Genomic DNA, 19,664 nt, shown 5'->3' with positions numbered 1-19,664 from the left:
ACCAAATTCATGTAATTGCGTACCAAATAAATGTATATTTTTAATACACAAGTATTTTGTACACATAGATATACCATGCATATTTTTAATTTTCGCCACTAATATGATGGCGTCCTTCTGGCTACCAAATAAATATATATAACTAACGCTTACTAAATAAATGCATATTAAAATATACAAGTATTTTGTACACATAGATATACTATGCATATTCTTAATTTTCGCCACTAATATAATGGCGTTCCTTTTGCTACCAAATAAATATATATAACCAACGCATAATAAATAAATGCATATATAAAATACGCAAGTATTTTGTACACATAGATATACTATGCATATTCTTAATTTTCGCCACTAATATAATGGCGTTCCTTTTGCTACCAAATAAATATATATAACCAACGCATAATAAATAAATGCATATATAAAATACGCAAGTATTTTGTATACATAGATATACTATATGCATATTCCTATTTTCGCCACTAATATAATGGCGTTAATTTGCTACCACTAAATATAATGACGTTACTAAATAAATGCTATTTAAAATACGCAAGTATTTTGTACACACTATACTTTGCATATTCTTATATTCGCCACTAACCAATGACGCATTATGCTACCAAATAAATATATAACCATATAAATAAATGCATATATAAAATACGCAAGTATTTTGTACACATAGATATACTATGCATATTCTTAATTTTCGCCACTAATATAATGGCGTTCCTTTTGCTACCAAATAAATATATATAACCAACGCATAATAAATAAATGCATATATAAAATATGCAAGTATTTTGTATACTTAGATATACTTACTATGCATATTATTAATTTTCGCCACTAATATAATGGCGTTCCTTTTGCTACCAAATAAATATATATAACTAACGCATACTAAATAAATGCATATTTAAAATACGCAAGTATTTTGTACACATAGTTATACCTTTGCATATTCTTAATTTTCGCCACTAATATGATGACGTTCCTTTGCTACCAAATAAATATATATAACCAACGCATTATAAATAAATGCATATATAAAATACGCAAGTATTTTGTACACATAGATATACTATGCATATTCTTAATTTTCGCCACTAATATAATGGCGTTCCTTTTGCTACCAAATAAATATATATAACCAACGCATAATAAATAAATGCATATATAAAATATGCAAGTATTTTGTATACATAGATATACTTACTATGCATATTATTAATTTTCGCCACTAATATAATGGCGTTCCTTTTGCTACCAAATAAATATATATAACTAACGCATACTAAATAAATGCATATTTAAAATACACAAGTATATTTTGTACACATAGATATATTATTTATTTATATATATATAATATATATATATATTATATAAATTTTCTTCTTATATGCGTAATTGTATAACACATAATTAATAATTATGCATACAATTTTGCATATTTATATATATAAATATATATATAATATTTTTTTTATATATGCCTTAAACATATATATTTTATCGAATCGTCAAGCAAAGGATAAGCTTCAGTGGATCGCAGTATGGCAGCTGCTCAACCACTTACAACACCTTGCCTGTTATAAAAGTCGTTTACAATTGATTCAAGGCTTTGTCATTGTATTAAATAATGTTTTAATATATAACTAGCGCGGCACCAGGTGATCGAAGATCCTCCCAATTTACTATGTTATATGTAACATTGGCATCACATCCATCGTCGTCTATTAAATGAATAATAAACTTTTAATGGTTTAGAAGCCATACAATGCAAATTGCCCCTTATTTATCATTGCAGTCCAGCACGGATACGACCTTAGAGGCGTTCAGGCATAATCCAACGGACGTAGCGTCATACCACTGTTCGCTCGAACAAGTATTGTGCCATTGGTCCGTACCTGCGGTTCCTCTCGTACTACGCAGGAATGCTGTCGCAACAACGTTTTGTCATTAGTAGGGTAAAACTAACCTGTCTCACGACGGTCTAAACCCAGCTCACGTTCCCTTGCATGGGTGAACAATCCAACGCTTGGTGAATTTTGCTTCACAATGATAGGAAGAGCCGACATCGAAGGATCAAAAGCGACGTCGCTATGAACGCTTGGCCGCCACAAGCCAGTTATCCCTATGGTAACTTTTCTGACACCTCTTGTTAAAAACTCTTTAAACCAAAAGGATCGATAGGCCGAGCTTTTGCTGTCCTGTGTGTACTGAACACCGAGATCAAGTCAGCATTTGCCCTTTTGCTCTATGTGTGGTTTCTGTCCGCACTGAGCTGGCCTTGGGACACCTCCGTTATTATTTGAGAGATGTACCGCCCCAGTCAAACTCCCTACCTGGCAATGTCCTTGAATTGGATCATACCTGAGTAATTGGAGTTATACCAAATTTTTTAATTTAAGAACACATAAATGCACTCTCTCATTAATGAATTTGTTTGCGATTATATAACAAACTCGTGATACTTTGATCAAGAAGCTTGCATCAAAACCCAATACCATAAGATATAATAAATATATCCGTATAATGGCTAGGAAATGATACACGTTCCATTTAATCAAGTAAGTAAGGAAACAATAAGAGTAGTGGTATTTCATTGTCGATACTAAACCGAAATTTAATATCTCCCACTTATTCTACACCTCTTATGTCTCCTTACACTGCCAGATTAGAGTCAAGCTCAAAAGGGTCTTCTTTCCCCGCTAATTATTCCAAGCCCGTTCCCTTGGCTGTGGTTCGCTAGATAGTAGATAGGGACAGTAGGAATCTCGTTAATCCATTCATGCGCGTCACTAATTAGATGACGAGGCATTTGGCTATTTTTTTTGTAGAAAATGAATTTGCCCACACAACAATGCCATATATGAATGGCACGTCATATGACTGTTTTCCCTTTACTTTGTACACAATAGATGTTGGCCAGTGTAGTTGACTTTCAATGAGGAAAGTAAACCTCGGTGCTAACCCACTCCTTGGCGATATCCAGTATGGAACATGAACGTCTTAAAGCCGCAGACTCCGCCATCTACCACCCTGGTACTGATAATATTGCTATCACCAGCGTTAAGGACTCCCAGTGCTCTCAGTCGTTTTACCGACCGATAGCTCCAGATGCCCCTCCAGTTTAGCGTAGCAGAAACGATTTTAATGTCCTCATGTGCCCGATAATCCCGAACCAGAGCCGTTCGTACGTCCTGTCTGTCGTAGATCTCAACCTTACTCTGATGAGCTTGGTCAAGATCAAGTCCGTCAGTCACAACCTGAGCGTCGATCACTATAGTGTGATCTGGTCGGAAACCCACCAGGTCCGGCTTATATATCCTGTTCTCTCCCTGCAGACTTGGTTCAGCAATGACAGAGTAGCCTCTCGTCTCAAGTCCCCGCTTGAGATAATTAGCTACACTGTTGTGTCTAGCCACCCGCCTCCCATGCGTACGATGACACTTCTGCAGAATGTGGTTTAGTGATTCGGGAGCATCACATCCTGCACGACACTGCCTCTCCAATTCGTGCCTTCCCCTCGTGGTACGAGACCGCGTGGGTAGGGCATTTATCCGCAGTTTGATCCCATTCAAATAAGCTTTTCCAGTTAACAAACGCGTGGGTGCGACAACCCACCCGTGTTGCGGAGCATAACGCCCTGCTTCACGGAGACCGCTACCATCAACAGAGGAGTGCAACCTATCCGCCCAGTACGAATCGATCAAAAGGCGTGTATCCAGAGCCGCGTCTCCCGATGCCTTGCACCTATCTCGGGCCCTCCGAATTTCCGCACTAAGGAACGAACTGGCCGTCTCGGATTGCTCGAGGTGGGGCCATTTTATGTTCGTTAGCCTCTGTATGCGCAGCATTGGAGCTGTCCTTCGAACTGAGGGAACACCGAGACCCCCACTTTGTGTGGGGGGCATGGAAGAATGCTACTGACACATCCATAGGAAGATCTAACCATTTCCTTACGACCGACCGTACCAGTCTGTCACACTTTCTCAAAACGCCTATTGCCACACTACCAAGGGTTAGCTTGTGATATAGCTGTGGAATGAGGACAGTTCTGAGGGCGAATAACTTCTGCTGTGGCTTCAGGGGGGACCGCGATATGATATCCAATCTGGGACCAATGTCCTCAGTCGGATTGTAGCGGGCCCTCCCGTCCGCAGTGAACTGAATGCCGAGATACCTCCACTCCTCCGAACGCTTCAAGCTTGGACACGTGCGCGAACCTACACAGAAGCTCCGTGATTCGATCACAGTACACTTCTGCTTCGGTTGCCCCTTGACACTAACAGTAAAACACTTATTAGCGTTTAGGGTCAGCCCAACGGACGCCAAAAAGGAGACCGTGGTATCCAATAATGCCTGAAGGCCCTTCGGTGTAGAAGCAAACAACACCAGATCGTCTGCGAACGCTGCAGCGTTTGTTTTGGCATTTCCGACACTGACACCAATCTCGTCCGGTAGAGACCTGAGCAACCGGTCGATGACCAAGTTGAACATATGTGGAGACAAAGGGTCACCCTGCTTCACACCTCTAGCAGGGACGAATTCCTCTGATCTCCAGCCTTTACCATTGAGACTAGTGCCACCTCCCAAGTACAAGCTACGTACGTAGTCAACAAAACCCGTTGGTGCACCATACGCGGATAGGGTGTCAATTACCGCTGCGTGAGACACAGAGTCAAACGCTTTGCTGACATCAAGTGTCGCGATATAACACGACGCATGACGTCTATGGTGGTCCCTCAGGATTAAGTCAACTATTGTCGCGTTATCGGCGCAACCGTCAGTAGGAAGAAACCCCCGCTGACGCGGATCCCAATCGACTGATGAGGCCAATCGAGATGCCAAGATGGCATTGAGTTGTCTAACTATGACAGAAGGCACCGATATCGGACGGAAGTCTTCTGGTCGGGATGCTCTTACCGTCTTCGGGATGAAAACGGTTCGAGCCATTCGGAAGAGTGTGGGTAGTTTGCCGCACCAGAGAATAAGGTTCATTATGCGAAGCATAACACCACTGGGAATACTCCTGGCAGTTCTTGGAGATATTCCGTCCGGTCCGGGAGAAGAAGTCAATGGCACTTGATGCAATTGCAGGTCCCTAGACGTAATAGGTGACCATACCCCCTCAAGCAAGTGTCCCATATGGGGCACGGTGCTATTGCAAGAGGAAAGGCTCTGCTGTGTCATGACTTCTCTCCAGTATGGTTCCATAATCTCTTGGTTTGGCATTACCGACTCGTCGGGTCCTGCAAGCAAGGATCCAATGCATCGACCTTTATGTTTGTCCCAGTTACGCTGAACCCTAGCGAACTGCTGCCTTCTATTTTGTCTCCTATTGCGAGGCTCAGGAAAGACTCTCGCCGAAACCGGACCTTCGTTTCGATTCGGAAAAATTTCCAGGAGATAGTTAGACAAACACTGGAGAGTTGCTTCTTTGCCCGAAGTCTGCGCTCCATCAATGATAGATTGCAGAACCTCGACTCTCCACGATCGATTACATCCCACAGGGCCGAAGCCCCGCAGTATCCGCATGAGGACGTCGTCCGAATGTATCGATGGTGTGATTGGAACCGACTCTGACATTGAAGAAGAAGACTCAAGCCCACTTATACTAGGGCGGCGCGTAATGGTTTGTGGTTCACTAATTTCGGGGATAAGAGCCGCTTGCCCTCTTAGCTGCTCGATTTTTGCCTTATAATTATCCCTCTGTCGACACTTTTTAATAGCATCGACGCTGCGTTCTGGAAAATGCAACGCCAGCTTTTTATTAATGAACCTCTCGCCATTTGCTATGAGCTCAAGTTCCTTCCTCGCCATCATGGCCAATTCTTCCTCACACCACCTGGTTTTCACGTCAACACGCGTACGAAGCTCATCAAGCCTGTCTTTGTGCTGACGCGACATGTGGACGCCTAAACCGGTCTTTGTTCCAAAAGATCGGCCGCATTCCACACATAGATGTCCAACAACTGGATTAGCATCTACGTTCCTTCCCTGATGGGCTCCTACGGATGCCGTAGGAGAATTCACTGAATAACTTTCAGCTATCCGAGGCATGTTATTTAAGTTTGCACCATCAGTTTTTCAGGACCATCGGGGTGGTAACCCAATGGCCCCTTTCGCCGCTCATATTCGCTGCTGCCGAAACTACATCGGTCCAGCACCCGGAGGACACCACGAGGAGGCCACAAGTTAAGTGGGGCACATGTTGCCTATGAGTCGACTTGATCTGACTAACGAAGGACGGTAGTCCACTTGCCATTGCTGATAAATGAACCATTATTCCCCTTCTGCAGACCCATTGATCCTCCTTAAGAGAGTCATAGTTACTCCCGCCGTTGACCCGCGCTTACTTGAATTTCTTCACTTTGACATTCAGAGCACTGGGCAGAAATCACATTGTGTCAACACCCGCTAGGGCCATCACAATGCTTTGTTTTAATTAGACAGTCGGATTCCCCAAGTCCGTGCCAGTTCTGAATTGATTGTTAATTGATAATCGTTATAATTTAAAAGAACTAGCTGGTTGCCCAACTAGTATTCTTAAAAATTTTAGCAAGAAAGTTCCACAATTGGCTACGTAACTAAACTATCCGGGGAACAAGAAACTACCATAAATGATAGAAACTCTATTTACCCAGAACGAGCACATAAACCATGTTATTGTTTCCCAATCAAGCCCGACTATCTCAATCTTCAGAGCCAATCCTTATCCCGAAGTTACGGATCTAATTTGCCGACTTCCCTTACCTACATTATTCTATCGACTAGAGACTCTTCACCTTGGAGACCAGCTGCGGATATTGGTACGGCCTGTTGAGAAGTTTGCGTGTCCCCACCATAAATTTTCAAGGTCCGAGGAGAAAATATCGACACAACAGTATATGTCATGCTCTTCTAGCCCATCTACCATATCTCTCTGCGAAAGACTTCCATGGTAGTACGGCTATAAAACAGAAAAGAAAAACTCTTCCGATATCTCTCGACGGCTTCTTTATGGTCGTTCCTGTTGCCAGGATGAGCACGAGGCCCATATTTAATAACAAACGGATACTCAACAGGTTACGGAATTGGAACCGTATTCCCTTTCGTTCAAAATTATTCAAGTTTTTTAATTATGACAAAATATAAATTTTAGTTACTTTTTTTTACTTGAAAATTTTCGGCTTTCGCCTTGAACTTAGGACCGACTAACTCGTGATCAACCACTGTTCACACGAAACCCTTCTCCACTTCAGTCCTCCAAGGTCTCATTCGATTATTTGCTACTACCACCAAGATCTGTACCAATGACGGCTCCATGCAGGCTTACGCCAAACACTTCTAAGCACACCATTGTACCTTCCTACTCACTAAAGTTTCAAAATTTATATTACAAGTAATATAAATCATCTACTTTAGCGGTAATGTATAGGTATACAACTTAAGCGCCATCCATTTTAAGGGCTAGTTGCTTCGGCAGGTGAGTTGTTACACACTCCTTAGCGGATTTCGACTTCCATGATCACCGTCCTGCTGTTTTAAGCAACCAACGCCTTTCATGGTTTCTGAATGAGTTGTTAATTTGGGCACCGTAACATTACGTTTGGTTCATCCCACAGCGCCAGTTCTGCTTACCAAAAGTGGCCCACTGGGCACATTATATCATAACCTTAAACTTCATATCAAGAAAGTTAAGGTTCTTACCCATTTAAAGTTTGAGAATAGGTTAAGATCGTTTCGACCCTAAGGCCTCTAATCATTCGCTTTACCAGATAAGATTATTTTATACAACAGTTAAATGCACCAGCTATCCTGAGGGAAACTTCGGAAGGAACCAGCTACTAGATGGTTCGATTGGTCTTTCGCCCCTATACTCAATTCTGACAATCGATTTGCACGTCAGAACTGTTTCGGTCTTCCATCAGGGTTTCCCCTGACTTCAACCTGATCAAGTATAGTTCACCATCTTTCGGGTCACAGCATATATGCTCAAGGTACGTTCCAGTTAGAGGCATAAATAATATAAATATTATTATACATAACTATATAGAACGCCCCGGGATTGCGTTAATCAACTATAAATAGTTAAAAAACTAATCCCAATAATAGTCAAGTTAATTACGCTATTAGGTTTATATCCCAATAACTTGCACATATGTTAGACTCCTTGGTCCGTGTTTCAAGACGGGTCCCGAAGGTATCCTGAATCTTTCGCATTGTTAATCATACAAGTGCTTATAATAAACATAAAAATCAATGATAATCATGCCATTATATAATTCCGAAAAATTAACGCACTGTACTCATATAATCTATCAGCACTTTATCAAATTTTTGAAATTTATATTTTATGTTAAAATGCAAGCACTCTAATTTAAATAAACTCTTATCAAAATTGTTTGATAAATTCCATACATGCTAATAGATTACAATGTCCTTATATGGAAAAAATGCACACTATCGTTATAATATTGATTAAATATTACAATTCTAATGATGAATTTTCCATAACGGATATTCAGGTTCATCGGGCTTAACCTCTAAGCAGTTTCACGTACTATTTAACTCTCTATTCAGAGTTCTTTTCAACTTTCCCTCACGGTACTTGTTTACTATCGGTCTCATGGTTATATTTAGTTTTAGATGGAGTTTACCACCCACTTAGTGCTGCACTATCAAGCAACACGACTCTTTGGAAACATCATCTAATAATCATTAACGTTATACGGGCCTGGCACCCTCTATGGGTAAATGGCCTCATTTAAGAAGGACTTAAATCGTTAATTTCTCATACTAGAATATTGACGTTCCATACACTGCATCTCACATTTGCCATATAGACAAAGTGACTTAGTGCTGAACTGATTTCTTTTCGCTCGCCGCTACTAAGAAAATCCTTGTTAGTTTCTTTTCCTCCCCTAATTAATATGCTTAAATTCAGGGGGTAGTCCCATATGAGTTGAGGTTGTTTAATTACACTTATAGACAATTCTCTGCCTATTTTGAAATATACTATTTTTTTCTTGAAGGTCCATAATATTCACAAAATTATTCTTTATACCATATTCGTTAATAAGAGGCAATTCTAGTTTATAAAATAATATATTTTTATGCTAGACATTCCTCAATATTATTTGAAATGAATAAAGAACATATAATTCTTCAAATTTCTCATGCAACAGAGTTTTAGTATTTTCATTTATTAATTCATATTATGAATATCTTAAGCGAGAACTTTTTAGATTCACACTTATATTATCCAATAATATACAATGTGCTTAAAATTCCGAAAAATTTTAAACAACTTATTTAGCATAGTCTTACAACCCTCAACCATATGTAGTCCAAGCAGCACTAAAAAATTAATTAAAGTACATAACAGCATGGACTGCGATATGCGTTCAAAATGTCGATGTTCATGTGTCCTGCAGTTCACACGATGACGCACAGTTTGCTGCGTTCTTCATCGACCCATGAGCCGAGTGATCCACCGCTTAGAGTGATACAATTTTTTTTTTTATTTCATTACGTCAAGAATATTTTTTATTGAAAGAAATTAAAAATACACCATTTTACTGGCATATATCAATTCCTTCAATAAAATTTTTTTTTTATACCTAAATAAATGTTGCGAAATGTCTTAGTTTTACATAATCGATAATAATAAGATATATGACAAGTATATTTTAGCTAAATTTATTTATTATGATCAACATATGTAAAGCGTTAACCTGCAAACAGGTACAACATTGTTTTTCTTTAGGTGTTGCGAACCAATGTATGCGCACTGGAATATGCACAATACATTTTGCAACGCATGTATATTATGGTACATATACACGCAGTTTTTTATTTTATCCAAAACACATAAAACACTCTTAATACAGTATATAATAATAATAATACATGACAAACGGTTTTTAGCTAATTTAAATTATTATATGTTGCATAATTGTATCTCATATGATTGAATAAAATATATTATATTTATTAGTTACATAATTTATTAAATATTGCAATTCCCTAAAAGAGAAAAACAAATTTAATTTATTAACGGTTAGATGCATTAAAACAATAATGATCCTTCCGCAGGTTCACCTACGGAAACCTTGTTACGACTTTTACTTCCTCTAAATAATCAAGTTCGGTCAACTTTTGCGAAACAACCGCAACACACAAGGCGTCACAGTGATCACGTCCGGAGACCTCACTAAATAATTCAATCGGTAGTAGCGACGGGCGGTGTGCACAAAGGGCAGGGACGTAATCAATGCGAGTTAATGACTCACACTTACTGGGAATTCCAAGTTCATGTGAACAGTTTCAGTTCACAATCCCAAGCATGAAAGTGGTTCAGCGGTTTACCCGGACCTCTCGGTCTAGGAAATACACGTTGATACTTTCATTGTAGCGCGCGCGTGCAGCCCAGGACATCTAAGGGCATCACAGACCTGTTATTGCTCAATCTCATTATTGCTAGACGCAATTTGTCCATTTAAGAAGCTAGTGTCCTTATAATGGGACAAACCAACAGGTACGGCTCCACTTATATAAACACATTCAAACACAATAAACATTTTACTGCCACCATGAATGAAGGCTATATAAGCTTCAACACCATAATCCTGAAGATATCTATTTAATATATTTGAGTCTCGTTCGTTATCGGAATTAACCAGACAAATCACTCCACGAACTAAGAACGGCCATGCACCACCACCCATAGATTCGAGAAAGAGCTATCAATCTGTCTTACACACTTATGTTCGGACCTGGTAAGTTTTCCCGTGTTGAGTCAAATTAAGCCGCAGGCTCCACTCCTGGTGGTGCCCTTCCGTCAATTCCTTTAAGTTTCAGCTTTGCAACCATACTTCCCCGGAGCCCAAAAGCTTTGGTTTCCCGGGAAGCGACTGAGAGAGAGCCATAAAAGTAGCTACACCCAATTGCTAGCTGGCATCGTTTATGGTTAGAACTAGGGCGGTATCTGATCGCCTTCGAACCTCTAACTTTCGTTCTTGATTAATGAAAACATCTTTGGCAAATGCTTTCGCTTAAGTTAGTCTTACGACGGTCCAAGAATTTCACCTCTCGCGTCGTAATACTAATGCCCCCAAACTGCTTCTATTAATCATTACCTCTTGATCTGAAAACCAATGAAAGCAGAACAGAGGTCTTATTTCATTATCCCATGCACAGAATATTCAGGCATTTGAAGCCTGCTTTAAGCACTCTAATTTGTTCAAAGTAATTGTACCGGCCCACAATAACACTCGATGAAGAGCACTAATGCAGGTTTTTTAAATAGGAGGAACATATAAAAAAGTACAAGTACCTAATTATATATAAGAACTCCACCGGTAATACGCTTACATACATAAAGGTATAGTACTAACTACAATTGTAAGTTGCACTACCCGTATGAAGCACAAGTTCAACTACGAACGTTTTAACCGCAACAACTTTAATATACGCTATTGGAGCTGGAATTACCGCGGCTGCTGGCACCAGACTTGCCCTCCAATAGGTCCTTGTTAAAGGATTTAAAGTGTACTCATTCCAATTACAGGGCCTCGGATATGAGTCCTGTATTGTTATTTTTTCGTCACTACCTCCCCGAGCTGGGAGTGGGTAATTTACGCGCCTGCTGCCTTCCTTAGATGTGGTAGCCGTTTCTCAGGCTCCCTCTCCGGAATCGAACCCTGATTCCCCGTTACCCGTTGCAACCATGGTAGTCCTAGATACTACCATCAAAAGTTGATAGGGCAGACATTTGAAAGATCTGTCGTCGGTACGAGACCATACGATCTGCATGTTATCTAGAGTTCAACCAGTGTAACGATCTTGCGATCGCTTGGTTTTAGCCTAATAAAAGCACACGTTCCAGAAGGTCCGTGTTTTAATTGCATGTATTAGCTCTAGAATTACCACAGTTATCCAAGTAACTGTTAACGATCTAAGGAACCATAACTGATATAATGAGCCTTTTTGCGGTTTCACTATTAATTCGTGTGTACTTAGACATGCATGGCTTAATCTTTGAGACAAGCATATAACTACTGGCAGGATCAACCAGAATAATGTTCATTTCATTATGTAAATATATTTAAAATATAATTACATAAATCTTCAAATATGTAAAATACATGACAACTCACAAATATTTTTGATAACAAACGATAATATTCAATAATTGTATATATATATATGTTATACTTGACATGTACTATACGAATGTGGCCATAATTAGATAGCATTCACGTTCGCTAGTTATAATTCACAATTGTTTATATAAATATATATACTTATATATAAAATATATATGCATATAATCGTTCAAAAATATCATTTTATTTCAACTTACTAAATATATTATATCACACATGCATATTTATAATTTAAATTCAATTAATATTGAATAAAAAATTATTTTATTTTGATGACAAATTGATAATTTTATCTAATTCTGCATTTACGTGTAGACAATATTATATTAGTAAAAACCTCCGTCCACAATAGTGTCCTAGAGGATTTTTCAATTATTCACAAAATATTAATTCTTTAGCTACGAAACACCGTCTTCTTTTGAAAAAGACATTTAATACATTATATGCTTATATAATAGTAATAAATATATAACCATATAATAGTATCAATTTTTATATCGGATGAGACTAATAATTAATTAATAATAACATAATTATTACTTAATATGCAAACTGAAATATATGCATCCAATACATATATACGTGATGAGCACACACTGCCACCATGTATAGGTTTTGTGACACGTTTTCTACAATGCTCTTATTTTATTTAGTATTACCATCTAACGTATCTTTTTGTTGCACTAATTTAATAATACAACAGTAAAACTTCATTATTTTTAACTTTTTTAATCATATTGCCTTCTATATGATTATTTTCATATATTATTTATATATGACTTATGCCGGCAAGACTCACTCCATATACATAGTCATATATATTTCACTTGTGAAATTTTTCTCATATGACATGCCTGCTCGACATCACCACCCCTATATAGGTTTTGTGACACGTTTTCTACAACCAGCTCATTTTACTAAGGTATACCACCTAATGTATCTTTATGTTGCACTAATTTAATAATGCAACAGTAAAACTTCATTATTTTTAACTTTTTTAATCATATTGCCTTCTATATGATTATTTTCATATATTATTTATATATGACTTATGCCGGCAAGACTCACTCCATATACATAGTCATATATATTTCACTTGTGAAATTTTTCTCATATGACATGCCTGCTCGACATCACCACCCCTATATAGGTTTTGTGACACGTTTTCTACAACCAGCTCATTTTACTAAGGTATACCACCTAATGTATCTTTATGTTGCACTAATTTAATAATGCAACAGTAAAACTTCATTATTTTTAACTTTTTTAATCATATTGCCTTCTATATGATTATTTTCATATATTATTTATATATGACTTATGCCGGCATGACACTCCATATAAATAGTCATATATATTTCACTTGTGAAATTTTTCTCATATGACATGCCTGCCCGACCTCACCACCCCTATATAGGTTTTGTGACACGTTTTCTACAATGCTCTTATTTTATTTAGTATTACCATCTAACGTATCTTTTTGTTGCACTAATTTAATAATACAACAGTAAAACTTCATTATTTTTAACTTTTTTAATCATATTGCCTTCTATATGATTATTTTCATATATTATTTATATATGACTTATGCCGGCAAGACTCACTCCATATACATAGTCATATATATTTCACTTGTGAAATTTTTCTCATATGACATGCCTGCTCGACATCACCACCCCTATATAGGTTTTGTGACACGTTTTCTACAACCAGCTCATTTTACTAAGGTATACCACCTAATGTATCTTTATGTTGCACTAATTTAATAATGCAACAGTAAAACTTCATTATTTTTAACTTTTTTAATCATATTGCCTTCTATATGATTATTTTCATATATTATTTATATATGACTTATGCCGGCATGACACTCCATATAAATAGTCATATATATTTCACTTGTGAAATTTTTCTCATATGACATGCCTGCCCGACCTCACCACCCCTATATAGGTTTTGTGACACGTTTTCTACAATGCTCTTATTTTATTTAGTATTACCATCTAACGTATCTTTTTGTTGCACTAATTTAATAATACAACAGTAAAACTTCATTATTTTTAACTTTTTTAATCATATTGCCTTCTATATGATTATTTTCATATATTATTTATATATGACTTATGCCGGCAAGACTCACTCCATATACATAGTCATATATATTTCACTTGTGAAATTTTTCTCATATGACATGCCTGCTCGACATCACCACCCCTATATAGGTTTTGTGACACGTTTTCTACAACCAGCTCATTTTACTAAGGTATACCACCTAATGTATCTTTATGTTGCACTAATTTAATAATGCAACAGTAAAACTTCATTATTTTTAACTTTTTTAATCATATTGCCTTCTATATGATTATTTTCATATATTATTTATATATGACTTATGCCGGCATTACACTCCATATACATAGACATATATATTTCACTTGTGAAATTTTTCTCATATGACATGCCTGCCCGACCTCACCACCCCTATATAGGTTTTGTGACACGTTTTCTACAACCCGCTCATTTTACTAAGGTCTACCACCTAATGTATCTTTATGTGGCACTATTTTAATAATACAACAGCAAAACTTCATTATTTTTTTATTATCAATAATTTGTATTAAATACTAGTACAATCGTAAATTGTTTAACATTGTTTAAAATTTTTTGTCAAAGTTGAACTCATATCTCGGTAGAACCTATATCATATGGCTGCAGTTCAATAAAAAATTCACCAAGTCCAAAAAATTTTTTTCTCTCAAGTTAAATTCAAAATCTTATCTCATTTTATTAAAAAACTGTATAAAATGATATATAAAAAGTTTTTTCTACAATTTTCATATGTTGAAATTTTTTGTCAAAGTTGAACTCATATCTCGGTAGAACCTCATATCATATGGCTGCAGTTCAATAAAAAATTCACCAAGTCCAAAAAATTTTTTCTCAAGTTAAATTAAAAATCTTATCTCATTATATTAATAAACAGTATAAAATGCTATTTAAAAAGTTTTTTCTTTCAATTTTCATATGTTGAAATTTTTTGTCAAAGTTGAACTCATATTTCGGTAGAACCTCATATCATATGGCTGAAGTTCAATAAAAAATTTACCAAGTCCAAAAAATTTACCAAGTCCAAAAAATTTTTCTCAAGTTAAATTCAAAATCTTAATTCATTATATTAAAAAACTATATAAAATGATATATAAAAAAGTTTTTTCTTCAATTTTCATATGTTGAAATTTTTTTGTCAAAGTTGAACTCATATCTCGGTAGAACCTCATATCATATGGCTGCAGTTCAATAAAAAATTCACCAAGTCCAAAAAATTTTTTTTCCCAAGTTAAATTCAAAATCGTATCTCATTATATTAATAAACTGTATAAAATGATATTTAAAAAGTTTTTTCTTCAATTTTCATATGTTGAAATTTTTTGTCAATGTTGAACTCATATCTCGGTAGAACCTCATATCATATGGCTGAAGTTCAATAAAAAATTTCACCAAGTCCAAAAAATCTTTTTCTCAAGTTAAATTCAAAATCTTATCTCATTATATTAATAAACTGTTTAAAATGATAATTAAAAAGGTTTTTCTTCAATTTTCATATGTTGAAATTTTTTGTCAAAGTTGAACTCATCTCTCGGTAGAACCTCATATCATATGGCTGCAGTTCAATAAAAAATTCACCAAGTCAAAAAAATCTTTTTCTCAAGTTAAATTCAAAATCTTATCTCATTATATTAATAAACTGTATAAAATGATATTTAAAAAGTTTTTTTTCTTCAATTTTCATATGTTGAAATTTTTTGTCATAGTTGAACTCATCTCTCGGTAGAACCTCATATCATATGGCTGCAATTCAATAAAAAATTCACCAAGTCCAAAAAATTTTTTTCTCAAGTTAAATTCAAAATTGTATCTCATTTTATTAATAAACTGTATAAAAATGATATTTAAAAAGTTTTTTCTTCAATTTTCATATGTTGAAATTTTTTGTCAAAGTTGAACTCATCTCTCGGTAGAACCTCATATCATATGGCTGCAGTTCAATAAAAAATTCACCAAGTCCAAAAAATCTTTTTCTCAAGTTAAATTCAAAATCTTATCTCATTATATTAAATAAAATGCTATTTAAAAAGTTTTTTCTTCAATTTTCATATGTTGAAATTTTTTGTCAAAGTTGAACTCATATCTCATGTCTTAATTTGTGCCACTAATATGATGGCGTTCTTTTGCTACCAAACACATAATTGTGTATGAAATAAATGCATACTTAAAATACGCAAGTATTCTGTTCATATAGATACATACATAAATGTATATATATTTTTTATATCATGCATATTTTTAATTTTCGCCACTAATATGATGGCGTCCTTCTGGCTACCAAATTCATGTAATTGCGTACCAAATAAATGTATATTTAAAATACACAAGTATTTTGTACACATAGATATACCATGCATATTTTTAATTTTCGCCACTAATATGATGGCGTCCTTCTGGCTACCAAATAAATATATATAACTAACGCTTACTAAATAAATGCATATTTAAAATATACAAGTATTCATGTACACATAGATATACTATGCATATTCTTAATTTTCGCCACTAATATAATGGCGTTCCTTTTGCTACCAAATAAATATATATAACCAACGCATAATAAATAAATGCATATATAAAATACGCAAGTATTTTGTACACATAGATATACTATGCATATTCTTGATTTTCGCCACTAATATAATGGCGTTCCTTTTGCTACCAAATAAATATATATAACCAACGCATAATAAATAAATGCATATATAAAATATGCAAGTATTTTTTATACATAGATATACTATGCATATTCTTAATTTTCGCCACTAATATGATGGCGTTCCTTTTGCTACCAAATAAATATATATAACTAACGCATACTAAATAAATGCATATTTAAAATACGCAAGTATTTTGTACACATAGATATACCTATGCATATTCTTAATTTTCGCCACTAATATGATGGCGTTCCTTTGCTACCAAATAAATATATATATAACCAACGCATATAAATAAATGCATATATAAAAATACGCAAGTATTTTGTACACATAGATATACTATGCATATTCTTAATTTTCGCCACTAATATAATGGCGTTCCTTTTGCTACCAAATAAATATATATAACCAACGCATAATAAATAAATGCATATATAAAATATGCAAGTATTTTGTACACATAGATATACTATATGCATATTCTTAATTTTCGCCACTAATATAATGGCGTTCCTTTTGCTACCAAATAAATATATATAAACTAACGCATACTAAATAAATGCATATATAAAATACGCAAGTATTTGTACACATAGATATACTTTGCATATTCTTAATTTTCGCCACTAATATAATGACGTTCCTTTTGCTACCAAATAAATATATATAACCAACGCATTATAAATAAATGCATATATAAAATACGCAAGTATTTTGTACACATAGATATACTATGCATATTCTTAATTTTCGCCACTAATATAATGGCGTTCCTTTTGCTACCAATAAAAATATATATAACCAACGCATAATAAATAAATGCATATATAAAATATGCAAGTATTTTGTATACATAGATATACTTACTATGCATATTATTAATTTTCGCCACTAATATAATGGCGTTCCTTTTGCTACCAAATAAATATATATAACTAACGCATACTAAATAAATGCATATTTAAAATACACAAGTATATTTTGTACACATAGATATATTATTTATTTATATATATATATATATATATATATATATATAAATTTCTTCTTATATGCGTAATTGTATAACACATAATTAATAATTATGCATACAATTTTGCATATTATATATATATAAATATATATATAATATTTTTTTATATATGCCTTAAACATATATATTTTATCGAATCGTCAAGCAAAGGATAAGCTTCAGTGGATCGCAGTATGGCAGCTGCTCAACCACTTACAACACCTTGCCTGTTATAAAAGTCGTTTACAATTGATTCAAGGCTTTGTCATTGTATTAAATAATGTTTTAATATATAACTAGCGCGGCACCAGGTGATCGAAGATCCTCCCAATTTACTATGTTATATGTAACATTGGCATCACATCCATCGTCGTCTATTAAATGAATAATAAACTTTTAATGGTTTAGAAGCCATACAATGCAAATTGCCCCTTATTTATCATTGCAGTCCAGCACGGATACGACCTTAGAGGCGTTCAGGCATAATCCAACGGACGTAGCGTCATACCACTGTTCGCTCGAACAAGTATTGTGCCATTGGTCCGTACCTGCGGTTCCTCTCGTACTACGCAGGAATGCTGTCGCAACAACGTTTTGTCATTAGTAGGGTAAAACTAACCTGTCTCACGACGGTCTAAACCCAGCTCACGTTCCCTTGCATGGGTGAACAATCCAACGCTTGGTGAATTTTGCTTCACAATGATAGGAAGAGCCGACATCGAAGGATCAAAAAGCGACGTCGCTATGAACGCTTGGCCGCCACAAGCCAGTTATCCCTATGGTAACTTTTCTGACACCTCTTGTTAAAAACTCTTTAAACCAAAAGGATCGATAGGCCGAGCTTTTGCTGTCCCTGTGTGTACTGAACACCGAGATCAAGTCAGCATTTGCCCTTTTGCTCTATGTGTGGTTTCTGTCCGCACTGAGCTGGCCTTGGGACACCTCCGTTATTATTTGAGAGATGTACCGCCCCAGTCAAACTCCCTACCTGGCAATGTCCTTGAATTGGATCATACCTGAGTAATTGGAGTTATACCAAATTTTTAATTTAAGAACACATAAATGCACTCTCTCATTAATGAATTTGTTTGCGATTATATAACAAACTCGTGATACTTTGATCAAGAAGCTTGCATCAAAACCCAATACCATAAGATATAATAAATATATCCGTATAATGGCTAGGAAATGATACACGTTCCATTTAATCAAGTAAGTAAGGAAACAATAAGAGTAGTGGTATTTCATTGTCGATACTAAACCGAAATTTAATATCTCCCACTTATTCTACACCTCTTATGTCTCCTTACACTGCCAGATTAGAGTCAAGCTCAAAAGGGTCTTCTTTCCCCGCTAATTATTCCAAGCCCGTTCCCTTGGCTGTGACACTTCCTCCTGTGTGTGGGAGCGAGGCCCACCTAAAACCCTCTGCCGATCTGTGGTTCACGGCAACCGGTTGTATTACGCAACTCCACGTCGAGCACTCCGCTCTCTCCGCATTTGGATATAAACCACAGCCACCACGATGCTCCCGAAGGGGCCACAACCCGTGCCAGGACGGACAAAGTCCGCGGGCACCTGGCTCCCGTGGTACCAGAAGACCTCCGGTCAGGTTCGTACCACAAGGGTACTACCAATTTAACTCCAAACAGTTAGCGTTTGGTGACGCACCTCGAGAATCGCTTCGTACGATAAGTGGAGGTCCACTGTGGT

At 35.9% G+C, this 19,664-nt stretch overlaps 2 non-coding genes and 1 pseudogene across 2 annotated transcripts; all 3 read right to left on the bottom strand.

The window, feature by feature from the left end:
* Positions 1-1,527: 1,527 nt before the first annotated feature.
* LOC117577152 (large subunit ribosomal RNA) lies at positions 1,528-8,974 on the bottom strand (annotated as a pseudogene).
* Positions 8,975-9,329: 355 nt separating this feature from the next.
* On the bottom strand, positions 9,330-9,508 carry LOC117577166 (5.8S ribosomal RNA). Its single transcript, XR_004573063.1, has one exon. It is a non-coding gene; the product is annotated as a 5.8S ribosomal RNA (ribosomal RNA).
* A 573-nt stretch (positions 9,509-10,081) lies between these two features.
* LOC117577136 (small subunit ribosomal RNA) lies at positions 10,082-12,082 on the bottom strand. The gene has a single exon (XR_004573050.1). It is a non-coding gene; the product is annotated as a small subunit ribosomal RNA (ribosomal RNA).
* Positions 12,083-19,664: the final 7,582 nt, after the last annotated feature.

The sequence above is a fragment of the Drosophila albomicans genome, unplaced genomic scaffold (assembly GCF_009650485.2).
Source record: "Drosophila albomicans strain 15112-1751.03 unplaced genomic scaffold, ASM965048v2 utg000069l_pilon, whole genome shotgun sequence".
In the NCBI taxonomy this organism is placed as follows: domain Eukaryota; kingdom Metazoa; phylum Arthropoda; class Insecta; order Diptera; family Drosophilidae; genus Drosophila; species Drosophila albomicans.
Note: the sequence above shows the minus strand (reverse complement) of the source record. Positions and strands in the feature narration are given on the sequence as shown.